This window comes from Pelophylax lessonae (assembly GCF_965119305.1).
Source record: "Pelophylax lessonae genome assembly, chromosome: 1".
Lineage (NCBI taxonomy): Eukaryota > Metazoa > Chordata > Amphibia > Anura > Ranidae > Pelophylax > Pelophylax lessonae.
Window position 1 is genome coordinate 755,672,622 of NC_138768.1, and position 23,621 is coordinate 755,696,242.

General features: G+C 48.6%; 1 protein-coding gene across 3 annotated transcripts in view; it reads left to right on the top strand.

Annotated features, from left to right (window-relative positions):
• Positions 1 to 23,621, top strand: part of PDS5A (PDS5 cohesin associated factor A) — a 337,552-nt gene that overhangs the window by 302,571 nt on the left and 11,360 nt on the right. The gene's annotated exons all lie outside the window — the stretch shown is intronic.

Consider the following 23,621-nt stretch of genomic DNA (forward strand, 5'->3'; position numbering starts at 1 on the left):
CCTTTCCACCGATTCAGCTGCTGTCCAGGCTCCTTCGCAGGTTAGCCTCGGAACCGCACACGGTGATTCTGGTGGCACCGGACTGGCCTCGCCGGTCTTGGTACGCAGACCTCGTAAATCTGGCAGTCGACGCTCCGTGGCGTCTGCCGCTTCGAGAAGACCTTCTGTCTCAAGGGCCGATATTCCATCCTGCTTTACAGTTGCTGGCTTTAACGGCCTGGCTGTTGAAAGCCAGGTCCTGAAGGATAGGGGTCTCTCCCCTGAGGTCATTCCCACTTTGATCAAGGCTAGAAAAGCCTCTTCGGGGAAAATTTACTACCGTACTTGGAAAGCGTATTTTGCTTGGTGTGAGTCCAGGTGGTATTCTCCTCGCTCATACTCGGTGTCGAGAGTGTTGTCTTTCCTTCAAACGGGAGTGGACCAGCGTTTGGCGTTGGCCACGATTAAGGGTCAGATTTCTGCGCTGGCCGTTCTCTTTCAACGCCCTGTGGCGTCTAATTCATTGGTTAGCACCTTTGTTCAGGGGATTGAGACATTTGGCCCCTCCTAGGAAGGAACCTTTGCCTCCATGGGACTTGAACTTGGTTCTGTCCGTGTTACAACAGGCTCCCTTTGAAAAGCTCAGGGAGATCTCGTTGTCTCTGTTATCCAAGAAGGTTGCCTTTTTGGTGGCGATCACTTCGGCTCGCAGGGTGTCAGACTTGGCGGCTTTGTCCTGCAACTCTCCCTACCTGGTGATCCACAAGGATAAGGTGGTCCTGCGACCTAAAAACCTTTTCGCAAGTCGGATTCCCTCTTTGTCCTTCCTGAGGGACCTCGGAAGGGCATGGCGGCGTCGGCTGCGACCATCGCCAAATGGATCAGGCAGATCATTGAGCAAGCCTATGCCTTGAAGGGGAAGGTTCCTCCCTTCCCTGTGAAGGCGCACTCTACCAGATCTTTGAGTACGTCTTGGGCTTACCATTATCAGGCTTCTGTGGCCCAGGTGTGTAAGGCGGCGACTTGGTCGTCCGTTCACACCTTCTCAAAATTCTATAAGGTGGATGTTCAGGCATCGGCTGATGCCTCCTTTGGCCGTAAAGTTTTCAGTGCGGCAGTTTCTTAGGGACCCTTGTTTTTGTGGGCCCTCGGTTGTTGGGGTGTTTTACCCCTGGGTTACTTGTTTTCCTGGGTTGTTGCTCCTGTTGAGCACGTTTTCCTGTTGCCCGGTTGGTTCTCTTACTGTGGTAAGGTTCCTTTCTCTGATGTGGGTACTGCATTGCCTTTCTACGGTTGCGTCTCCCACCCCTCATGTCTACACTGCTTTGGGACGTCCCATTGGTGAGGACTTGGAAGGGGGCGGCGACTGTCGGAGGACGTAAGAGAAAACAGAATTTTTGTAAAATCTTACCGTAAAATTCCTTTCTCCGACAGTCGCCGCCCCCCGCCCCTCTTTTGGGGTTTTTGTGTACTTACTGCTATGCTACCAAACTGAGTTGGGAATGCTGGTTCAGGGAGGTATTGACTGAGGGGACAGCCCCTAGGGGTGTGTCTATGCTAAAAGCTTTTGTATTAACAATTCTTGTTGCCTAGCTACTCCTACGGAGCAAAGGTCAATACCCATTGGTGAGGACTTGGAAGGGGGCGGCGACTGTCGGAGGACTCAGAGAAAGGAATTTTACGGTAAGATTTTACAAAAATTCAGTTTTTTGTCCACTAAAGGTACTGGGAAGTATTCATCTTAGGGTTATGTTGATGCCTACAGGAGCATTGGACACTGGCAAACTGTAGGCCAGTTCAGTATACCCCTTCCTACGAACACCATCCTCAGTGTTTTGTTTGTGTCATTGGAGGATAGACTAACTTTTTTTATTAGAGTTTTCTTACTACATAGCAGCTTGAGCTGGTCTCCTCATGGCAGCCTAGCTTTGAAGTGTTGTACTTTGACTCTGCTGGACACTGTAGGGTCTGCCTGAAAGTGACCTTCAGTAACTTGGTTCCATGCGTTGCGCTTTGCTGACCCTGTTCTGGTAAAAGTTAGCCTTAAAGTGCTTTCCGGAGCCACTGGCATTGCCTCGGTCAAGTCTCTGCCCGGTGGTTAGGTTTTGAGTACTTTATTTGTGAGTTTATAGACCTTGTTAAATAAGCGCACCTCCTCTGTGTCTGTGTGTCCGGCTGTGTCTGAAATCTGCCATGCCATTGGAGAATGCACCTGTTTATACCCTACGTTCGCATCTATGCGTGTTTTTTGTGCGTTTTGCAGTTTGCAGAAACGCTCTACAGTTTATTTAACATGGTTTTCTTTGGTACAAGTTCACATCTATGCATTTTTCAGCCGGTGTGCTTTCTGAAAGGGTTGGGGACTTATTTCCCGCAGCAGATTATGTTTTGCCTGTAATAAACTTCAATGGAGCTGCACCAGAAACGCAAGTGTTGAGTTTTTTTTTGCTAAGTTTTTTGTCTTTTTCTTTTATCACTTTAAAAAAGTGTATAGGTGGTTGCTAAGGAGCTGGCTGGGAAGCCTGCCGCGGTGTCGTTAACAACCAATGAGTTATCAGCTGTCGGGGTTCCCCGCAGACAGCTGAATGTAAAAAAAAAAAAATCATGACGCCTGCCGCCACCGTCTAAACGGGGAAAAAAAGCCCCCCGCCTGCAGCAGCCCACAACCATAGCCCAGGGTTGTGGAGAAAAGGCCCTTGTGTCCCCATCAACACAAACAAGGTGCTTTGGCTTGGTGGGGCAAAGCACCCCCCGCATGTTGAGGGCATGTGGCCTGGTATGATTCAGAAATGGGGGGGGGGGGGGGGGCTTGCTCGTTCGTTCGTCCCCTTTCCTGCCCGCTGTGCTGCATGCTCAGGTAAGGGTCTGGTATGGATTTTGGGGGTTACGCATTTTTTTTTTCTTCCCGATAATTTTAATTTTTACAATCAGCTGATGACTCATTGTTAAGTATGTGATGGCCAGCTTTCTGATCTGCACTTTAGCAACTAGCTGTATACACTGTCTTTAAAGAGGGGGAAAAAAAACAACATGCATTTAAACTATTAAAAAATAAAAAAAACACAAAATGCGCCAGAAAAACCACATCAAGCGCAGCCCGCATGGTTGTGAGCCTAGTCTTAAAGGGTAAGTTCACCTTTTTAGAAAAAATAAAATGCACTTAACCTCCATAGGTGATGAGCTGTCATTGCCCACGCAGTTGGTGTGTCGGTCCAGGGATTTGAAATCCTCGCTTTTCTTCCCCTCCTTTCCTTAGGGAGGCTGGGACAGATTAGAGTTGCTCTGAATGGTCAGAGCTGGCATGTGAAGGGTTGACTAATTGGAATCACTCTGATCCCTACTGTGTACTGTGATGTACAATTATAAAATTAGGATTTCTCTATCGTTCATTGGCAGACGCAGCTCCATGTTCGTCTTAACCATTGGGTTATGCTGACCCCTACAGAGTAGGACACTAGGCAGGAAAAAAATGTACCATGCCTATAGGGCAGTCCCTGAAGGCATACACCCACTTACTCTGCTATAGGTTTCAGTTTGTTTCTGCCTAGTTTAGGAGTATGACCTAGTTCCCGGCTGGGACTTCGGTCTTAGCTTGTTTTTTTACTTTGAAGGGGACCTTTGTTAAAATTTGAATTTTTTAGCTAGTTATGTTCCTGAGAGAACTGCGATCAACAGCCAGACTGGGTTTCGGACAGGATATTCTAGATCCTTAAGGTCTCCCAGTCCGGCCAGCGAGCGTGTGCAGGTTATAGCCCCGCGCTCGGCCTCGCCACGACAAAGCCCCGATGGACGGGGGCTGGCCCCCGGGTGAAACACCTCGCCAGGACGCACACGACCAGGTTCGGCCTGAGTTGCAGTGTGCCCCTTGGCCGTCAGCACTCCCACCCCAAGTGGAGAGGTAGTCTGTCTGGAGTGGCGCCCACCCGATTGTCGTTGGTATGGTGAATATTGTCCCCCCATAGCTCCTGCGGTCTTGGGGTGGATGTGGGTCCCTCCTTGGGATGGTCAGACTCCCGGGTTCCCTTCCATTTCCCCCAGCCCCTCTTAACAGCCACGGTGGTCTTTTGGCCCCAACCAGGTCTCGGGATCCTCTGGCCGGCGCACTGGTGCCTCCTTGGGGGTCAGTATCAGTTGATCTATGCGTTTTCTCCGCTGAAACTTCTGCCGAAGCTTCTGCGCTGAATAGAGGTGGAAGGGATTCTGGTCATTCTGGTGGCCCCATACTGGCCTCGCCAGGTCTAGGTACGCAGCTCTGGTAAGGTTGGTTGCCGGTTCTCCTTGGAGACTTCCTTTGAGGGAAGATCTGTTGTCTCAAGGGCCAATCTTCCATCTTGCTTTACAGTCGCTGGCTTTAACAGCGTGGCTGTTGAAAGCCAGGTATTGAAGGATGGGGGTCTTTCTGTCTCCTACACTGTTGAAGGCTAGAAAATCTACCTCCAGGAAGATTTATCGTACATGGAAATCGTAGATCTCTTGCTGTGAATCGATTAAGGTGCATCCACGCTCCTTTTCAGTGGCTGGGATATTGGCTTTCCTCCAAAGAGGGGTGAGGCGTTGAGCAGCGCAGCGGTTGGCCTTGGGTCCTATTAAAGGCCAGGTGTCTGCTTTGGCTGTGTTTTTTCAACGCCCTTTAGTTACGCATTCTTTGATTCGCACTTTTATCCAGGGAGTTCGTCATGCGGCTCCTCCAATAACGATACGGTCTGTTCTTCAAAAACCTCCCTTTGAGAACATTAGGGAGATTCCTCTGCTTACACTGTCACAGTAGGTAGCCTTTTTGGTGTCTATTACCTCTGCCGGCAGAGTGTCTGAATTGGCGGCGCTGTCCTGCCATTCTTCTCTGGTGGTCCACAAAGATTAAGTGGTACTTTGACCTAATCAGTCTTTTCTTCCTAAGGTGGTTTCTGATTTCCATTGAATGAAGACATTGTGCTGCCTTCACTCTGTCCTAGGCCCAAGCGTCCCAAGGAAATTGCCTTGCATTCTTTAGCTGTGGTTCGGGCAATTAGGGTTTGCCTGGCGGTTACGGAGTCTCTCAGAATATCAGAATCTTTTTGTCCTCACGGAAGGACCTCGGAAGGGATTGGCTGCATCTGCTGCAACCATATCCAGATGGATCAGGCAGACAGTGGTACAGGCGTATTCACTTAAGGGTCAGGTTCCATCTTTCCCTGTGAAGAGTGCCTCTTGGGCAATTCGCCATCAGGCGTCAGTAATACAAGTTTGCAAGGGGGCAACTTGGTTGTATGTGCACACGTTCACTAAATTCTACAAAGTAGATGGGTTGGCATCCTTGGATGCTTCTTTTGGCCGCAAAGTTTTGCAGGCTGCTGTTTAAAAGAGCAGATTTTCTCTTTAATGGTGTATGTTGTTTCTAGGTGAGCTCCATGTTACCTGGTTGGCTAAGTTTAGTCTTTGGGAAATTGTTCTTTCTCTGCGTTGCTTTCCCACCCCTCATGCAAATACTGCTTTGGGACGTCCCAATGGTTAAGAAGAATATGGAGCTGTGTCTGTCAATGAATGATGGAGAACTGGATTTTCCTATCGTTCGATAGACGCAGCTCTGCTTAATCATGAACTATAGGGTTATTCTCCTCCCAATAGGGATAGGCACTAGGTGGAAAAAAACTTGTCCACGCCTATAGGGGCTGTCCCAGCAGGCATAACCCCTCAGGCTCTGCTATACTCAAACAGTTTGTTCTGCCTAGTGACAGGAATAGGACCTAGTTCCCTGCTGGGACTTCGGTCTTGGCTGTAACAGGGACAGTTTTGTGATTTTTGTAATAATGCGACCGGTTTTTGAGGGGAATGGATCGTTCGGGGGTGGTCCTTGAATGGGAACCCTTAGTTGCCTTTTGTTCTGGGACCCCTTTTGGAAGTCCCAGAGACCGCATTGGGGCCGCCATTTTGCCGTGGTTCATGACCTCTGTGTTCCCATTAGTTTGTATGAGCAGCCATTTTCTAGGATTTCCCATTGAGAATATTTAACAGCCATTTTCTTGTGGTGTGCTGCACGTTTTTTTCTTTGCTTGAGGCAGAGTTGCTTCCTCTTCCTGCTCTTCTATGTTTGCTTTCGTTTTGACACTGACAAGGAATGCACATTTTATCTGGGCTCTGGTAAAGTTTACTCTCCTGCTCTGCTATATTTATACATTGCTCAGGTTTTGGGGGGTCCGCAGTAATAACGGGGAGACCGTGTTTTTCGCAGTCTTAAAGGGACATTGCACAAAAAAGTTTATTTGCAAATGGAGTCCCAGGATAAAATCTCACCTGCAGACCCCCTTGAAATGACTGCGGTACCCTCCGGCTCGCAGTTGCAGCCAGAGATTGCGTTATTTTCTGCAAAGCCTGATGTCAAACGTGCAGTCGGTTTGTTCTGGTGCTGCTAGCCACAAACATCCCCCGTCCTCCCCTCCCTTCTGCAGGATCTTCGGATTCGGGCACAGATATGGTTGACGCAGACCACCCTGAGGGGTTGGTGTCTTCACATTCTGACGGTGAAGAGGACCTGTCGTCCTCCGCTGTCGCGTGATAACGCGCCTTGGGGGAAAATTTGTCCCTTGTCCTAACTTGTTTCACTCTATTGTGGATGAACAATGGCGATGCATTAAGCACATGGTGGTGGTGCCTAAGCGTTTTGCAGGCTGTTATCCCTGTGGGGAGGCTGTGGATACCAGACGGGCTGTACCACCGAAAGTGGATTCCCCAGTGCCCAGGTTGAATAAAGCGACTAGTGCTGGTGGAAGTCGCCAACCTTTTCAGATCCCGTGGATAGACTGGTGGAATACTTATCCCCCCCATGTACGTGTGGTAACGGGTCACGTGTTAAAAGCGAACTGTGAATGTTCTCATAGCACGGACTGCTACTGAATGGGTGAAGTTGCTGAAGATTAACTTAAAAATGACAGTTTCCCCCTGCGGTTCTGGAACTGTTAGACCAGTTGGTCCAAGCCCTAGTGTTCATGTGTGATAGGTCTCTGGACTTGGCCTTATTGGGGTGATTGTGACGGTTCCAGCTCGGGAACGTTTTCAAGGGTTTTATTCAATTCTGTTCGCCGTGCCCAGAAAAGACAAGGTGTGCCCCATCCTAGATCTCAAAGCCATGAACCGCTTTGTGCGGATACAGACGTTTCAGATGGAGTCCATCCGTACAGTTGTGACGTCTCTACATCAGGGAGATATCTTGACTTCCTTAGATATCAAGGACGCATATCTTCACATCCCTATCTATGCTGGACACCAGCGGTTTCTTCACTTTGCGGTAGGGGAGCAGCATTATCTATTTGTGGGGTTACCCTTTGGTCTCGCCTCCGCTCCCAGGGTGTCTTCCAAGGTTCTAGCTCTGGTGTTGGCATTGCTGCGCCAGAGGGGGATTGCGGTACTGGGATACCTAGACAATCTCCTGTTGAGAGCGGACTCTCATTCGGTTCTGTTGGAGAATCTGGAGATCACTGTCCGAAATTTTACAAGAGTTCCGTTGGAACATCAATTTAAAAAAAAATCTGTGACTCCTGTAACGACACCCCCCGGGTATGAAAGGGATTACAGTCGTTTAGGACATTTCATTCCTGAACACAAAGGCAGCTACTGGACACTCCACTCAGCCGAACAAGAAACCCATACGAATAATCCCCCCCCCCCCCCCAAGTACGAGACGAGGCTCTGTATTGAGGGTCAAGCAGGAATCAGACTGTTAATTGAAAAGGAATACACGCTTTATATACACGTTAGAAGTAATGCAGTCACTACATGAGCAATGATCCAAATCCAGCCCCCAACATCACACAATGGTTACATAACGAGCCCCCAATACACATTACTCTGAGTGTCAATACATCCCTTAGCAGAAAACAGGTGAGTTCATTAGCACACTTAATAGGTGATTGAAAAGCCACCTTAGACAAGAATACCATAATTTAATTATTCAGACAAAAGCAACATCGTTAGACAGTCGGTCTCCACATTAAACTTCCTGGAATGCCCATATTAGGAGTTGTACTTCCTGGTCAGAGACCTCACAATGTACAGGGAATAAAATTTTCATATTTCAAGATAAACATCATTCCTGAATATCACTGTCCCATTTGGGGCAATCCAAACTAGGCCTGCACGATATTGGAAAAAAAAAATATTGCGATATTTTTTTTTTTCCAACTATATATATTGCGATATTGAGGGACCCATCAATCCAGGCTAAAAAGTCAACAATTACCTTAATGTTACTGTAGAGGGATCAACATGGGATGAGTATTGCAGCAGCCTTCTTCTGATTGTGTTACTGCACTGGGACAGCCAGGGTTAATTTTACTGAGATGCTGGGATGGAAATCATGCACATGGACTGGACTCGAGTATTGCAGGCAGCAGCAGCACAGCCGCCTTCTTATTATAATTTAAGTCAGATACAGCCAGGGTTAATAATGGTATACTGTATATAATATATACTAGCAGGCCAGGCAGCACTACGGAAGGGATAGACACTCAGTGACAGTGTGGATGTGGAATCTGGATTAGGCAGTTACTCTCGGGACTCAGTGGTGGATGGTAGGAGCCAGTAGAAGAACACAGCCTGTGAGCCTGACTCGACAATCATCCGTGCAGCGCAGCCCACACGTTCAGTGAGTCTGCCGCCCTGAAGCTAGTTCTCTTGATGGGCGGCACAGCGAACCAATCACGCCGCGAGTAGCAGCACCGAGTGAACCAATCAGGTGTGCAGGCACGCGTGATTGGTTGGCTGTGCAGCTTCTCACGGCACACGCTGCTCACCGCTGGTGCTGAACTGTGAGTCCGAGTCCCGAGCTGGCGCTGAACTGTGAGTCCTCCTCCCAGAGTCCCAACTTCTCCCTGCCTCATTAATATCGTATCCTCGGCGATGCGAATATCGCCCACCCCTGCTGCACGATAGTCGATAGTACATCGACTATCGTTCAGCCCTAATCCAAACCTATCCCAAGTGCCCCCCAGTTTCCTGGTCACCCCGCACCCAAAGTGACGCCCGTCACAACTCCAGTCCTGAGGCTGGAGTACCTAGGCCTGACTCTGGATTCAGACTTGGCGAGGGTTTTCCTTCCCCTGGACAAGCTACAAAAGCTGCAGGGGGCAATTCAGATGTTGTTGGACAACAAGCTGTCTTCCCCTCAGAGTTTGCATGCAAGCTTTGGGTTAGATGGTGTCAACCTTCAAAGCGGTTCCGTTTGCTCAGTTCCATACAAGACCCTTGCAGAGGGAGATTCTGGTGAAGTGGAACAAGGATCCGAAGTCCTTGGACTCCTTGATTCGGTTGAGCCACAACACCAAGTCTGCTCTGTTGTGGTGGATGCAGTCTCTAGCACTATGCCATGGCAAGTCCTTCCTTTGTTCTGGACTGTTGTAACCACGGATGCCAGCCTTACGGGCTGGGACGGGATGCTGGGGAAGCTCTGTGCCCAGGGTACCTGGTTGGTGGAAGAGTCAAAACTTCCGATCAATGTTTTGGAACTCGGAACAGTCAAACTTTGTCATTGGACGACTCGCCTACGCGATTGTTCAGTTCGGGTTAAATCGGACAATCCCACGGCTGTGGCTTACATCAATCGCCAGGGGGGCACCAGGAGTGTCCTGGCGGCCAAGGAGGTGGCCGCAATTCTGACTTGGGCAGCAGCTCTCTCTGCTGTACACATCCCAGGTGGGCAAAACTGGCAGGCGGATTACCTGAGTCGTCAAGTTTTGGATCAAGTGGAGTGGTCCCTACACCCGGGGTGTTTAAACCTACTGTGTGTTCGGTGGGGGACCCCGAGGTCGATCTGTTTGCTTCTTGTCTCAACAAGAAGGGGAAGAGATTCGTAGCTAGGTCTCTAAATCCTCTGGCCGACGCCACAGATGCCCTGGTGGCTCCTTGGTGGCTTGCATGGTCTCTTCGGGGTGGTAGAAGATTTGGTACTGCAAAGAGCGATTGTACTGGTTCAAAACTTGTAATGTTTTCGGGGTTTTTATTCAAACCTGTTTACAGTTCCCAGAAAGGAAGGCAAAGTTTGTCCTATCCTGGACCTCAAAGCCCTAAACTGCTTTGTGCAGGTTCAGAAGGTCCGGATTGAGTCCATTCGTACAGTATTGGCATCCCTTCATCAAGGGGATCTTCTGGCCTCTATCGATATCAAGAACATTTACTTCCATATCCCTATATGTCAGACATCAGCGCCTTCTCCACTTTTCCTTGGGCGAGGAGCATTATCAATTTGTGGCGTTACCATTTGGTCTCGCCTCAGCTCCTCGGGTGTTGGCCCCGGTGTTGGCTTTGTTGCAACAGCGGGGGATTGCGGTGCTGGGGTATCTGGACAATCTTCCTTTACGAGCAGTCTCTGACTTCTCTACGGGACAACCTGGACATCACTGTGCGGACTCTGCAGGAGATCGGGTGCACTCTGAATTTTCAAAAATCTTCTGGTTCAGTCCTTCTTCAAGTTGGACTATCTGGGTCTGACTCTGGACTTGGCCTCAGCCAGGGTGTTTCTCCGACTGGACAAGTTCCAGAAGCTGCGGGATGCCATTCCACTTCTGTTGTCCAGCAGTCGATCGTCTCTCCTGACTTGCATGCGGGTGATGTGCCTGATGGTGTCTACATTCAAGGCTGTTCCGTTTTGCACAGTTCCTGTTCTGTTGAGCCAGAGTAAGAGAGGGTCCCTGATTTAGTGGCTTCGTTCTCCGGCTCTTCGCCAGGGAAAATCCTTCCTTCCCCTGTACTGGGATAACCACGGATGCCAGCCTGTCCGGGTGGGGAGATGATTTGAGCATGGACGGTGCTCAGGGGGTTTTGACTCTGGAGGAGTCCAGGCTACCGATAAATGTACTGGAACTTCGGGCAATCAGACTTTGGCCCATTGGACAATTCGTCTTCAGGGGTGTCCGGTGCGGTTATGTCAATCACCAAGGGGGCACAAAAAGTGTCCTAGCGGCTCTGGAAGTAGCTGGCATTCTAAGGTGGGTGGAACCTTTTCTTCCAGCTCTCTGCTGTGCATATTCCAGGGGTGGAAAATTAGCAGCCAGATTACCTCAGTCGACAGGCCTTGGACCAAGGAGAATGGTCCCTTCATCCGGAGTGGTTTCATCAGCTGTGTCTCTGTGGGGAACTCCCAAGGTTGACCTGTTGGCCTCTCATCTGAACAGGAAGGTGCAGAGATTTGTAGCAAGGTGTCGCACTGGTGGCTCCTTGGGGCCAGTACCATCTGATTCCCTTTCGCCTTTCTCCCTCTAAAACTTTTGCCGAGACTTCTGCGAAGGATTGAGGCAGAAGGAATTCCAGTCATCCTTGTGGCCCCAAACTAGCCTCGCCACTCGCGGATCTGGTACAGCTGGTCGCCGATGTCCCCTGGCAACTCCATCTTCCATCCTGCTTTACAGTCCCTGGCTTTAATGGCTTGGCTGTTGAAAGCCAGGTGTTGAAGGATAGGGGGTTGTCTGACTGTGATTCTCAGGCTGTTGAAGGCTAGAAAATCAACCTCGAGAAAGATTTACTATCGCGTCTGGAAGTCGTATATTGCGTGTTGTAAGTCTCTGGGGGTTTCTCTGTTACTTTTCAGTGGCTCGAATTTTGGTATTCTCCAAAGAGGTGTGGAACAGCACCTGGCCTTGGGTACCATCAAGGACCAGGTTTCAGCCTTGGCGATATTCTTTCAACGTCCTTTTGGCTACACATTCCTTGGTTCGCACCTTTTTGTTAAGGGGGTTCGCACTTGGCTCCACCTGTGCGGTCTCCATTGCCTCCATGGAAGCTCAATTTGGTACTGTCCGTTCTTATAAACTGCCTTTTGAAAATCTTCGAGATTCCTCTGCTTACATTGTCCCAGAAGGTAGCCTTCTTTGTGGCAACTACTTCCACATGCAGGGTGTCCGAACTAGCAGCCTTGTCTTGACGTTCACCTTTTTCTGGTGGTTCACAGAGATAAAGTGGTGCATCGCCCTTGTCGGTTGTTCCTTCCTAAGCTTGTCTCTGGTTTACATCTGAATGAAGACATTGCATTGCCTTGCTGTGTCCTAAGCATCCTAAGGAGATTGCCTTGCATTCTCTGGATGTGGTTTGGGTGATCAGCGTGTACCTGGCAGCAACCGAGTAGTTTATGAAAACATACTCACTTTTTGTCCTTGTCCTTAAGAAATGGTCCTCCTTTCCCTGTTAAGGCGCATTGTACGTGGGCGCCTAGTGCCTCCTGGGCCTTCCACCATCAGGCTTCAGTGATGCAGGTTTGCAAGGCAGCCACCTCGTCTGTGCACACTTTCACAACATTTTACAAAGATGTGTTGGCATCTGCGGATGTTGCTTTTAGCCGGAAAGTTTTGCAGACTGCATGAGTTCTAAGTTACCTGATTGGCTAGGTTTAGCCTTTGGGATTTTTTTCTGCTGTTTTTCCCTCTCCTCATGTTTGACACTGCTTTGGGACATCCCAATAGTCAAGAAGATTCTGGAGCTGTCTGTCAATGAACAAAAGAGAAAATTGGATTGTCTTACTGTAAAATCCTTTTCTCTGATGTTCATTGATGGACACCGTACCCCTCTGTTGAGTTGGTTTATATTTCTTCCGACACTGCTTGCAACAAAACTGAATGCCTATAGCAAGAAGTGGGAGTATACCCTCTGGTACTGCCCCAAAGGTGTGGTAAAGGTTATTCCTGCCTAGTGTCCTACTCCTGTAGAGGGGAACCTTAACCAATGGTTGAGAAGATTCTGGAGCGGTGTCTGTCAATGAACATCAGAGAAAAGGATTTTTACAATAAGACAAAACCAAATTTCTCTACTTTCTGCTATAAAACATTCCCAATAAAAAAAAAAAAAAAAATTCTTCAATGTAGGCCAGTATGTATTCTGCTACATATTTTTGGTAAAAAAAAATCCTAATAAGTGTATTTTGATTTGTTTGCACAAAAGTCATAGCGTCTACAAACTATGGGATACATTTATGGCGTTTTTTTTTGTTTTTACTAGTAATGGGGATCAGCGATTTTTAGCGGGATTGCGGCAGACAAATCTGAGACACTTTTTGGGGACCTGTGACACCAATACAGTGATCAGTGCTTAAAAAAAATAATGCACTGTTACTGTATTAATGACTCTAGCAGGGAAGGGGTTAACACTAGGATTAATCAAGGGGTTAAGTGTGCTCCTAGGGAAAGCATTCTAACTGGCGGGGGGGGGGGGGGGGTCTGTCATTCTCCTGCACGATCGAGAGTGGCCGAGACTGTGGATGTTAAGCAATGCATAATACATCTTGTTGAAATCTCTGGCTTTTTCTCAGGGATTAAAATGTGCTATTTATATCAATGGTTATTTTTATGAGCTTGTGCAGTTTTGGGGTGATGCTAAGTTTGTTTAAACATTATTTCTTTGCCTATTGTTTTCACACTGTTTTCTTGCCCTGGGCTGTTCACCTGAAAGATATCAGCTGTGACAAACAAAATTCAGCCTAAGCTGCTCTCATCCCATGTGGTTGCTGTTTTTACCTTGGCGCATAAGCACTCGCATGTTCATCTCCTCCCTTGATGGCGTGTGGCGAAGGCTTTTCTCTATCGTTCATTGGCGGACGCAGTTCTCTCTGATTCAAATCAGTAGGGTAATACTGCCCCCTACAGGAGTAGGACACTAGGCAGAAAAAAATTCTGGATACGTCTATGGGCAGTCCCGGGGGGGGGGGGGGGGGATACAACCTCTCTTTCTGCATAGGATGCCAGTTTTAATCTGCCTAGTTAGGAGTAATGACCTAGTTCCTTGCTGGGATCTTTGGTCCTGGCATAGAAGTAATTTCTTTATGTAGATTTTTTTTTTTTTTTTTTTTTTTAGCTAGTCATTTTTTTCTTGATAGTTTTTCCTGTGAGATCTTCTAGCAATTATGCTGGGCTGGGAAACAGACTTATCCAGTGGTCACCCAGTCTGTCCATCGAGCGTGTGCAGTCCTTAGCTCCGCGCTGGGTTGACCGTGACATGGTCCCGCTGGACAAGGACTGGCCCTACGAGTTAAACGTCTCGCCAGGACACACACGTCTAGGCTGATGTCGCAGGATTCCTATTTGGCCGAAGCCCCCCTACTCCGGTGGCGTGGGGTCCTGTCATGAGATGGCGCCCGTCTGTGTTCCCGGTATGGTGAGTAAACGTCGTCGTCCACTGCATGGTGGGCCTGGGGAGTGTGCGTCCGCGGCGCTCCACCAATCCTGTCGGGGGATACTTGGTGGGGTTTTTCTACTATGGATGGGCGTTTGGGGGAGTCCCGATTCCCGCGCTGGGCCGCCATTTTGTTGTAGCCTCTGTCTGGTTCGGAGGTGGTGGCCATCTTGGTACACCCTTTTTTCGGCCATTTTGCAGTAGATTTTTTGCTGTGGAGGCCGGTGGGAGTGCCTGGAGGACAGTGTGTGTCATGAGGGTGGTCTCTCCCTCTCTGTTGGGGTCTGTTAGCGGGCGCCTGGCCTCCGGGGGGCGCTGTGGGGCTGCTTTTAAAAAAAAAAAAGTTATTTTTGTCTTTTTATTTAAAAGTTGCTGGCAGGTTCCTCAGGTTCAGTATGGATCCTGCAGGCCATTTGTTCCCACCTGACCCCCTCACTGAGGCCGCAGGGCCTTCCGGATCTCCACTGTCCATCAATGCCTTTTCGGCAGTTCGGGAAGCATTTTGGCCCACGTGAAGGTGGTAGGTGCGCTGAGACGTTTCTCCGCCTATCCCTGCCTCATCTGATGTCTCGGAGTCTGAGTCTGAGTCTGGCTCAGCCGCCGCAGACGTTGGGCCTCCCTGCCTGGTCTGATGACATTTTCTACCTCCCCTACCGCGACAGGCACTGGTAGATGCACTGGTTGTTTCGGTGCGTGACACCCTGCAATTTGTTTGGCGCTGTCCTGGATGACATTATATAAGGGTCTCACGGGGGGAAGAGTGTTTTCTTCCACCGGCTAAAAAGGGTAAGGGCCTTCCTCGGAGTCGGGTTCTCCTTTTCGGCTCGCAAACATTTACGGATGTTCCCGGATCGCTTACTGGCTGCTCTGTGGGGCAGTTCATGCTCTGGTTCAACAAGCTGGACCAACTGGTCCTTTGATGGTTCCGTGCAAATCAAAAATTCAAGTTGGTATCGGTTCGCACCGGCAGTGGCTTCCCTGCATCAGGGGGGTTCCTGGCCTCCATAGACATCTGCCTACCTTCACATCCTGTTATGTTCGGGACACCCTTGGGTTCTCCGTTTTTTTTGCAGTGGTGAAGGATCTCTATCGGTTTGTGGCGTTGCCCTTGGGTCTCCCTTATGCTACTAGGGTCTTCACAAAGGTGTGGCTCTGGTCCTGGCGCTGTTGCGGTAGCAGGGCGTAATGGTCCGGGGTTCCTGGCCGATCTGCTTCTCCGTGTGGAGTCTCCTACGATGCTGACAGAATTTGGAAGACACCACGAGAACTCTGGTGGAGTTACGGTGGGTTCTGGACCTTCAGAAGTCATCCATGGTCCCTTCCATGAGACTGGACTATCTGGGCCTGACTTTGGACTCGCCCTCAGTCAGGGTGTTTTCTCCCTCTGGGGGAAAAACTCTTGGAATTTCAGACTGCGTTTCATGTGTCACACACATTGTCGTCCCTTCGGACCTGTATGCGAATTCTGGGACTGATGGTGCCGTCTTTCAAGACGGTCCCTTTTGCTCACTCCCCCAGAAGGCGATCCTTCTCGAATGGAACTAGAATCCAAACTCTCTGGACATTCGGATCCGGCTGAGCTGGCTGACCAGGGAGTCTTGAGCTGAAATCCTTCCTCCCCTTTTACCTGAACGCTTATCACCGCGGATGCAAGCCTGTCTGGGTGGGATGGAGTCCTCGGCAGGTTCTCTGCTTCGGGAGTATGGTCCCTGGAGGATCCAGGTTACCGATCAATGTCCTGGGGCTGAGCGCGATCTGGCTTTGCCTGGTTCACCGGATCGGGCATCTGCAGCTGCTGGGTGCATGTTAAGTTGACTACGTTACGACCGTGGCTTAGGTCATTCACCAAGGGGGCACCAAGGGTGTCCTTGTGGCCTTGGATGTGTCAATTCTTCGTTGGGCAGTGCGCCTTGTTCCAGCGCTTCCGCTGTTCCCTTTTCAGGTGTGGAAACCTTGGCAGGTGGATTGCCTTAGTCGACAGCCCTTAGATGCAGGGGAATGGTCCCTTCATTCGGAGGTGTTTCCGCAGTTGTGCCTTCATTGGGGGCACACCAGACGTGGACCTGTTGGCATCGCATCTACAGGATAGTGCTGCGGTTTGTGGCCTGCACCTGGGACCCTCTGGTGGGTGCAATGGTGGCACCATGGGTTCTATCATGGACAAGAACATTCGCTAGGTTCAACTTGAACGATGCCTTGGAGTTTAGCATGGTCATCTGCGCACGGCTGCCGCCCGCATGGTCCTGTGTGCGTGCTCACGGATGGGCCAAGGTCAGTCTCAGCTGCGGTCTCCTCCCAAGTTGCTGCCAAGACTTTTTCGCAGGATCGAAGCGGAAGGGCTATCGGTCTTTCTTATGGCTCCGGACGGGTCTCGCCGAGCTTGGTACGCCGGCCTAGTCTGGCTGGCCGCAGATGCTCGTTGGAGAGTTCCTCTCAGGGAGGAGTTATTGTCTCCAGAGCCCATCTCCCGTCTGACTTTGCGGTTGCTGACTTTGCCGACTTGGCTGTTGAATGCCAGGTGCTGAAGGACGGCGGTTTGGCTGCTTCAGTGATTCCCACCCTGCTTGAAGCATGGGAAGCGTCTTCTAGGGTGATTTTTGTTCATCATAGTCAGTACGAGTCAGTCGTATATTGCCTGGGCTCCCCCTCGCTGTTACTCGGTGGCCCGGATCTTGGCTTCCTTCAATGGGGAGTTGATCACAAGTTGGCCTTGAGTACTGTCAAGGGTCGGGTTTCGGAAAATTTCTTCCGAAAGGCCGTTGGCGCCCGTGCCCTGGTGCGTGACTTCTTCCAGGGAGTGCGACACTTGGTGCTTCCGGTGCGACCTCCGTCACACACTGGGGACCTTGATTTAGTGCAGTCGGTTCTTAGACCCTCTGTTTGCCAGTATTCAAGGGTATCCCCTGCCTACCTTATTATAGAAGGTGGCCTTCTTGGTTGCTGCCACTCTGCGTGCAGGTTTTGGCACTGGCGACATTGTACTGTCGTCCTGTATATGTTGATCATGGGGCCAAGTGATACTTCGTCCGGATCTGTCCTTCCCTCCGAAGGTGGTTTCTGGTGTTCACTTGCACGGGGACATTGTATTCCCATCTTGTGTCCTGAGTCCTCACATCCTAAGGAATGTGCATTGCTTACTCTGTATAGAGTGTGGGCACTCAAGGTGTACTTGGCGACTACTGAGTCTTTTTGTGAGTCAGGCTCGCTCTCTGTACTTACGGATGGCCCGTGAATGGGACTGCCTGCGTCTGCTGCGTCTATTCCTGGATGGATCGGACAGACGGTGGTGCAGTTTTATTCAATTAAGAGTCGGGTCCGATCTTTCCCTGTTTTGGCGCGTTCTACTCGAGTGCCTAGTGCGTCCTGAGCTTTTTACCTTGTAGGCATCTGTGCTTCAGGTTGCCAGACGGCTACCTGGTAGTCTGTTCACACCTTTACCACGTTTTATAAGGTGGATGTGCTGGTATCTGCAGATGCCACTTTTCGGCCGCAAGGTTTTTTGCTGGCTGCTGTTTGAAGGTCTTTTGGCCTTCCTTAAGGATGTTTACTGTTTGTTTTCAGGTGGGCCTCATCTTTTGTGCCGAGTCCTATGTTGCCTGGTTGGCTATGTTTGGCCTTGGGGACTTGTTCTTTTCTGCTGTTCCCACCCCTCATTTTATAGCACTACTTTGGGACGTCCCTACTCGTATGAATCAGAGAGAACTGCGTTCGTCAATGAATGATAGAGAAAAGTGGATTTTTGAATTAACGTAAAATCTTTTTCTCAAGTTCATTGACTGACACAGTACCCGCCCCTCTATTTTGAGTTGGGTTGGTGTTACTTTTCTGACACTGCTTTGATACAAAACTGGCATCCTATGCAGGATAAGAAAGGGTGTACCCTCCGGGACTGCCCATAGGCGTAGCCAGAACTTTTTTCTGCTTAGTGTCCTACTCCTGTAGGGGGCAGTATTACTCTGATATGAATCAGAGAGAACTGCGCCTGTCAATATCCTTAAGAGAAAAGGATTTTAGGGCAAGTCAAAAGTCCAGTTTTTCGCATGCGAATCTTTGTTTTTAAATACAGTTGTATGCCGCATGGAGGGCGTGTTTAAACACAATTGGCATGCACGTGGACGCCACATAGCACGCCACGCATGCGCAGTACAGCCTAAATGGGCTTGATTTAGAAGGTACTGTTTCCAACACGCTAGCCTCTGCTGAGGATGAAGGGGGACACAGAACAGCAGCAGCTGGGTTGCGTGAGTCACTGTGGGTGTATGATTTCTGGCACAAACAGGTCCTGTATCTTGGGATAATCAGTGCTGTGTGTAATAAGCTGTATCAACTTGGCACAAACCTTGGATACACTGAAGTTAGTACCTCAAGTGTGTCTTGCTATAAAGCATTGTCTGCCCCAAAGAGAGCTGGGTGGTGGGGGGCCTGCACAGTTGGAAAGGCACTGTGATGCCACAGTCAGGCATTGAAGGTCTCGGCCATGCTTCCTATGTGTATACTCCCCCCTGAGCAGCCAGAGGCAACTAGCCAATCTGAGCCATTACAGTTGTCAGGCATAGTAGCTACCCCTTGGTGCTTCTGCCCCAACCTACGTCACTAAGGACAGTTTGGCAACGACATTAGCCAGCCTTGAGGGTAAGATTGCTGACATATTTGCAGTATCACAAACACGTAAAAAACGGGAGAGATCCCCCCTTACCTGAGCCACCCCCTGATTTCAGTTCGGGATTGGGCAGAGGGAGGAAGAAGTAGCTGATGACCCTATAGAAGGTCTAGCTGAGGTTTCCACTTCTGTGGAGTCAGGGTCAGAGAAGTCTGTCAGCCTCTCAAACCGAGAGATTGTTTGTTCAGTCTCTTACTGAATTGGTCCAGTCTGGACACAAATTTTCTCCCTTAGAGATGGCTGAAGTCTTTTTCCTTTCTAGGCTCATTGCGTCCTCATAGTCCTCGGACGTTTCCCATACATCTGCTCTTGGAGCAAGAAATGTGTTATGATTGGGACCATCCTGTGAGGATTGCTACCTGTGAAAATAAAGACCAAGCATCCTTCTTTTAAGATCCCCAGCACTCATACTGCCAGTGCTTCTAATTCCAGATGGGGGTGACGACCTCAACCATCTGGGTTCCCTAAAAAGGTCTCTTTCTGGCATTGGATCTCAAAGCTCTAAACCAGTTTCTGAATGTTCAAACTTTCTGTATGGAGTCAATTTGTTCAGTCATAGCCTTGCACGGAGAGGCATTTCTAGCATCCATAGTCATCAAGGATGCATATCTTCACGTGCCTATATTCCAGGCCCATCAAAAGTTTTCTACGCTTTGTGAAAGGAACCAGTCATTTTCAGTTTGTGGGCTGCCCTTTGGGCTAGCCACAGCTCCAAGCGTGTTCACAGAGATCCTAGCTCCAGTATTGTGGGGGGGGGGGGGGGGGCGAGAGAGATATCTGTAATAAAATATCTCAATCTATTGCTGATAAAATCGATCGGCTTCGGCTCTAAGCCGAAATGTCTTCCAGACAGTACAATTTCAAGAATGTCTGGGTTGGATACTGAACTTAGTAAAGTCAGCATTACAGCCGGTCCGGCGTCTGGAATACCTGGGTCGTCTTGTGGACATGGTACAGGCAAAGATATTCTTGGCAGCAAGAAAGGTCTCAGGCCTAAAGGATCGGGTTCAGTCAGTAGGGCGGAGATGTCCTTCTATACGTCTTTGCATGATGTTACTAGGAAAAAATGGTGTCTGCATTCAAGGCAATTCCCTATGCTGAATTTCATGCCAAACCCTTACAGAACGACATTTGGTCTACATGGACCGGAAAGGTTCGTCAATGGACTGGTCCGTGTCTCTGCCGTATTCTTGGTACCAGAGTCTGAATTGGTGGTTTTTGACTAGTTGTCTGGAGAAGGGGAAATCCTTTCTTCCAGTGACCTGGAAAGTGGTGACTACAGAGGCCAGTCTCTCCAGCTAGGGAGCAGTTCTGGGGGAGGCCGCTGTCCAGGGAAAATGGTCTTGGGTAGAAAGACCTCTCCCCATCAACATTCTGAAAATCTGAATAGTCGGGTTTTGAAATACTGGACGCCCAGACTTTGGGGTGCAATCCGACAATGCCACGTCGTGGCTTATGTGAACCATCAAGGAGACACAAGGAGTCTGTCAGCCCAGAAAAAGGTGGATATCATCCTGTCCCGTGCAGATGAGTCTGTGCCATGCCTGACAGCAGTGTTTATTGCAGGAATAGAGAACTGGCAGGCAGATTTTTTGATCCGTCAACAGATGTTTACAGGGGAATGGTTCCTACATCCCGAGATTATTCTACATCCCGAGATTATTCAATCTGCCTGCGATTGGGGGTCCCAGGCGTAGACCTGTTGACATCCAGGTTCAACAAGTTGAAGAGATTTGTGTCCAGGACCAGGAATCCACTCAGAGTGGTTGCTTTGTGGTGACTCCTTGGGAGGAGTATTCCCTGATTTATGCCTTTCCTCCGGTACAGCTGATACAGCGTTTATTGCGCATGATCCAGCTGGAGGGGGAACCAGTAATTCTGGTAGCTCCTGCATGGCCGAGGAGGGTTTGGTATGCGCAAATACAAAGGTTTGCAGTGACGAGGCCTCGGGTTATTCCACTGCGTCCGGACCTGCTCTCTCAAGATCCGATATTCCGCCCTGCTGTACAGTCTAGCTTCCTTCAAGCAGGAATAGATATGATATTAGCATTGAGTACTATTAAAGGGCAAATTTCAGGTTTTCTTCCCATAACCAATCATTTCCCGTTCGTAGGTTCAGACCTTCGTCCAGGGAATGTTACGTTTGCTTCCACCTGTGAAGCCACCATTGTGTCCTTGGGACCTAAATTCGTTGCTGGCAGTTTTACAAAAAACAGCCTTTTGGACCTCTGGGGCAGGTTCCCCTGGTTCGTTTGACCAGAAAACTTTTTGATCAGCTAGAAGGGTATTGGAACTAGAAGCTTTCTTGACTTTTCATAAAGATAGGGTGATTCTATGTCCACTCCCAGTTTTTTGCCCAAGGTGGTGTCCGCCTTTCATTTGAATCGGGACATTATACTACCTGTTCTTCATTATACTTCCTGTTTTTCAGATACTCAGTGGAGGAAACGTTTTTTGCATTTTCTTGATGTTATGCGTGCACTTAACCACTTAAGCCCCGGAAGATTTTACCCCCTTCCTGACCAGGGGGTATTTTGCGATTCGGCACTGCGTGACTTTAACGGACAATTGCGCGGTCGTGCAACGCTGTATCTAAACAAATTTGGCGTCCTTTTTTTCCCACAAACAGAGCTTTCTTTTGGTGGTATTTGATCACCTGTGCGATTTTTTTGATCAGGCGCTATAAACAAAAAAAGAGCGTAAATTTAGCAAAAATAGCAATATTTTTCACATTTTTTTATATGAAATTCCCCCCAAAAAAAATTTAAAAATCAAAATTTTTTAACATTTTCGGCCAATTTGTTTTATGCTACCTATGTTTGGTAAAAAAAAATCGCAAAAAGCGTATTTTGATTGGTTTGAGCAAAAGTTATCGCGTTTACTAACAAAGGGAAAGATTTATTTATTTATTTTTTTTTTAACGCATAATGGCGGCGATCTGCGATTTTTTTTTTTTTTTTTTTTTTTGCGGTACTGCGACATTGCGGCGGACAGATCGGACCCTTGACTGACATTTTTGCCACTTTTGGGGTTACCAGTGACATTTCTACAGTAATCAGTGTTATACATATGCACTGTTACTGTAAAAATACACTGGCAGTGAAGGGGGTTAACTTTTTTTGAAAGGGAGGGGCTATGTGTGTCCCTAGGGGCGTGCTTTCTACTGTGATTGGCTGTGGCTTCAGATGTATGAAGAGTGATCAACGGTTCTACATAGTAGAACCGTATGATCATCCTTCATACACAGGGGAGAATGACAGGCAGCTTGTTTACACAAGCCGCCTGACTTTCTCCCTCTCCCCCGGTCACACGCGCGGGGGGGGTCCGTGACCACACGGGAGCGCGCCTCTGGCTGCGCGCGCTCGCTCCCTAGACCCTCACAAGCTAGTGACGTAGCCCTATGTCACTTTGCCTTTGAGGGGCTGACCGCCGACGTAGATAGTCGTGCGGCGGTCAGCAAGTGGTTAAGTTTTACTTAGCGAAATCCGCTTGGATTCATAAGACCAAGAGCTTGTTTGTGCTGCCAGAAGTGCCCAGGAAGGGGTTGGCAGCATCTCAGTCCTACAATTTTTCATTTGTTAGTAGGGAAGGTTCTACCTTTTTCTGTAAAGGTACATCCTACCAGAGAAGTAGGTGCCTCTTGGGCACATCGCCATCAAGCCTCTATGGCTAAGATCTACCTGGTCATCGGTACATACGTTCACTAGTTTCTATTAAGTGAATGTTGGGTCCCAGGGGGAATCTGAATTTGGCCGCAGTGTTCTGCAGGCAGCGGTGTGATCCTTTTGGTGATCAGATGGCAGTATTTTTTTGGTGTCCCCCTCCCCTCAGATGCATTGCTTTAGGACATCCCATATGTTATGATTAAGGGCTCTGGGTACCGCGATGTACGATAAAGAAAATAGAATTTTTCCCACAGCTTACCTGTAAAATCCTTTTATTGGAGTACATCACGGGTCACCGAGATCCCTCCCCTCTTCTATGGGGTCTTTATTGCTTGCTACAAAACGGAGGCACTTCCTGTGTGGGAGGGATTATATAGGGGGACATGTTTTCTGATTGGTTACCAGTGTCTGTCACCTGAAGGTGGCTATATAACCCATATGTTATGATTTAGGGCTCTGTGTCCCATGATGTATGCCAAGAAAAGGATTTTAACGGTAAGCTGTAGGAAAAATCCTATTTTTCCCACTATATAAATATTCAGTTTACTTCCCAGATCCTTCCAATTCTGGTTCCCTAACTCCATCTATGTGTAAATGGGATCCTTCACATGTTATGTATAGATGGCATCTCCCGTGTGTTCAGTATAGGATAGATTCTTCCCCTTTACAATCACTAGCAATTTTATACCCATTCATTTTTTTTTTTTTTTTCTGATATAATTTTACATTTTCAAATTGTATATTGTATCCTTATTATGATGATGATTAATATTATCCTTTAAAAATTTTGCTTCCTATCTGTATTTGACATTTATCCTTATCCCTTGTGAGTTGTCTCTTGTCTTTTATCCTACAATAAATATCCATGATGTCTGCACTTGGAGACACTTTTCTCTCCAACCTGCAGCAATTACATGCCATGCACAATGGGATTTTCTATTGATCATTTTTTGACAGTATGATCTTTTACAGTCTGTTGCCATTACAATTCTTTATTCTTGGAGCACAACTGCTTATACTGAAGAAGCAATGCTCTTTCTGCTTTTGTGTAACACTTTGCTGTTAAAGTGCAACTTTCTGCATCTTTCAAAGAACAAGATGTAAATGCATTGATAACACAACTGCCTATTTTGTATATATAGTGGAAAGAAACCATTCCCCCCCCCCCCCCCCCCTTTATTGATCTTTCAGCA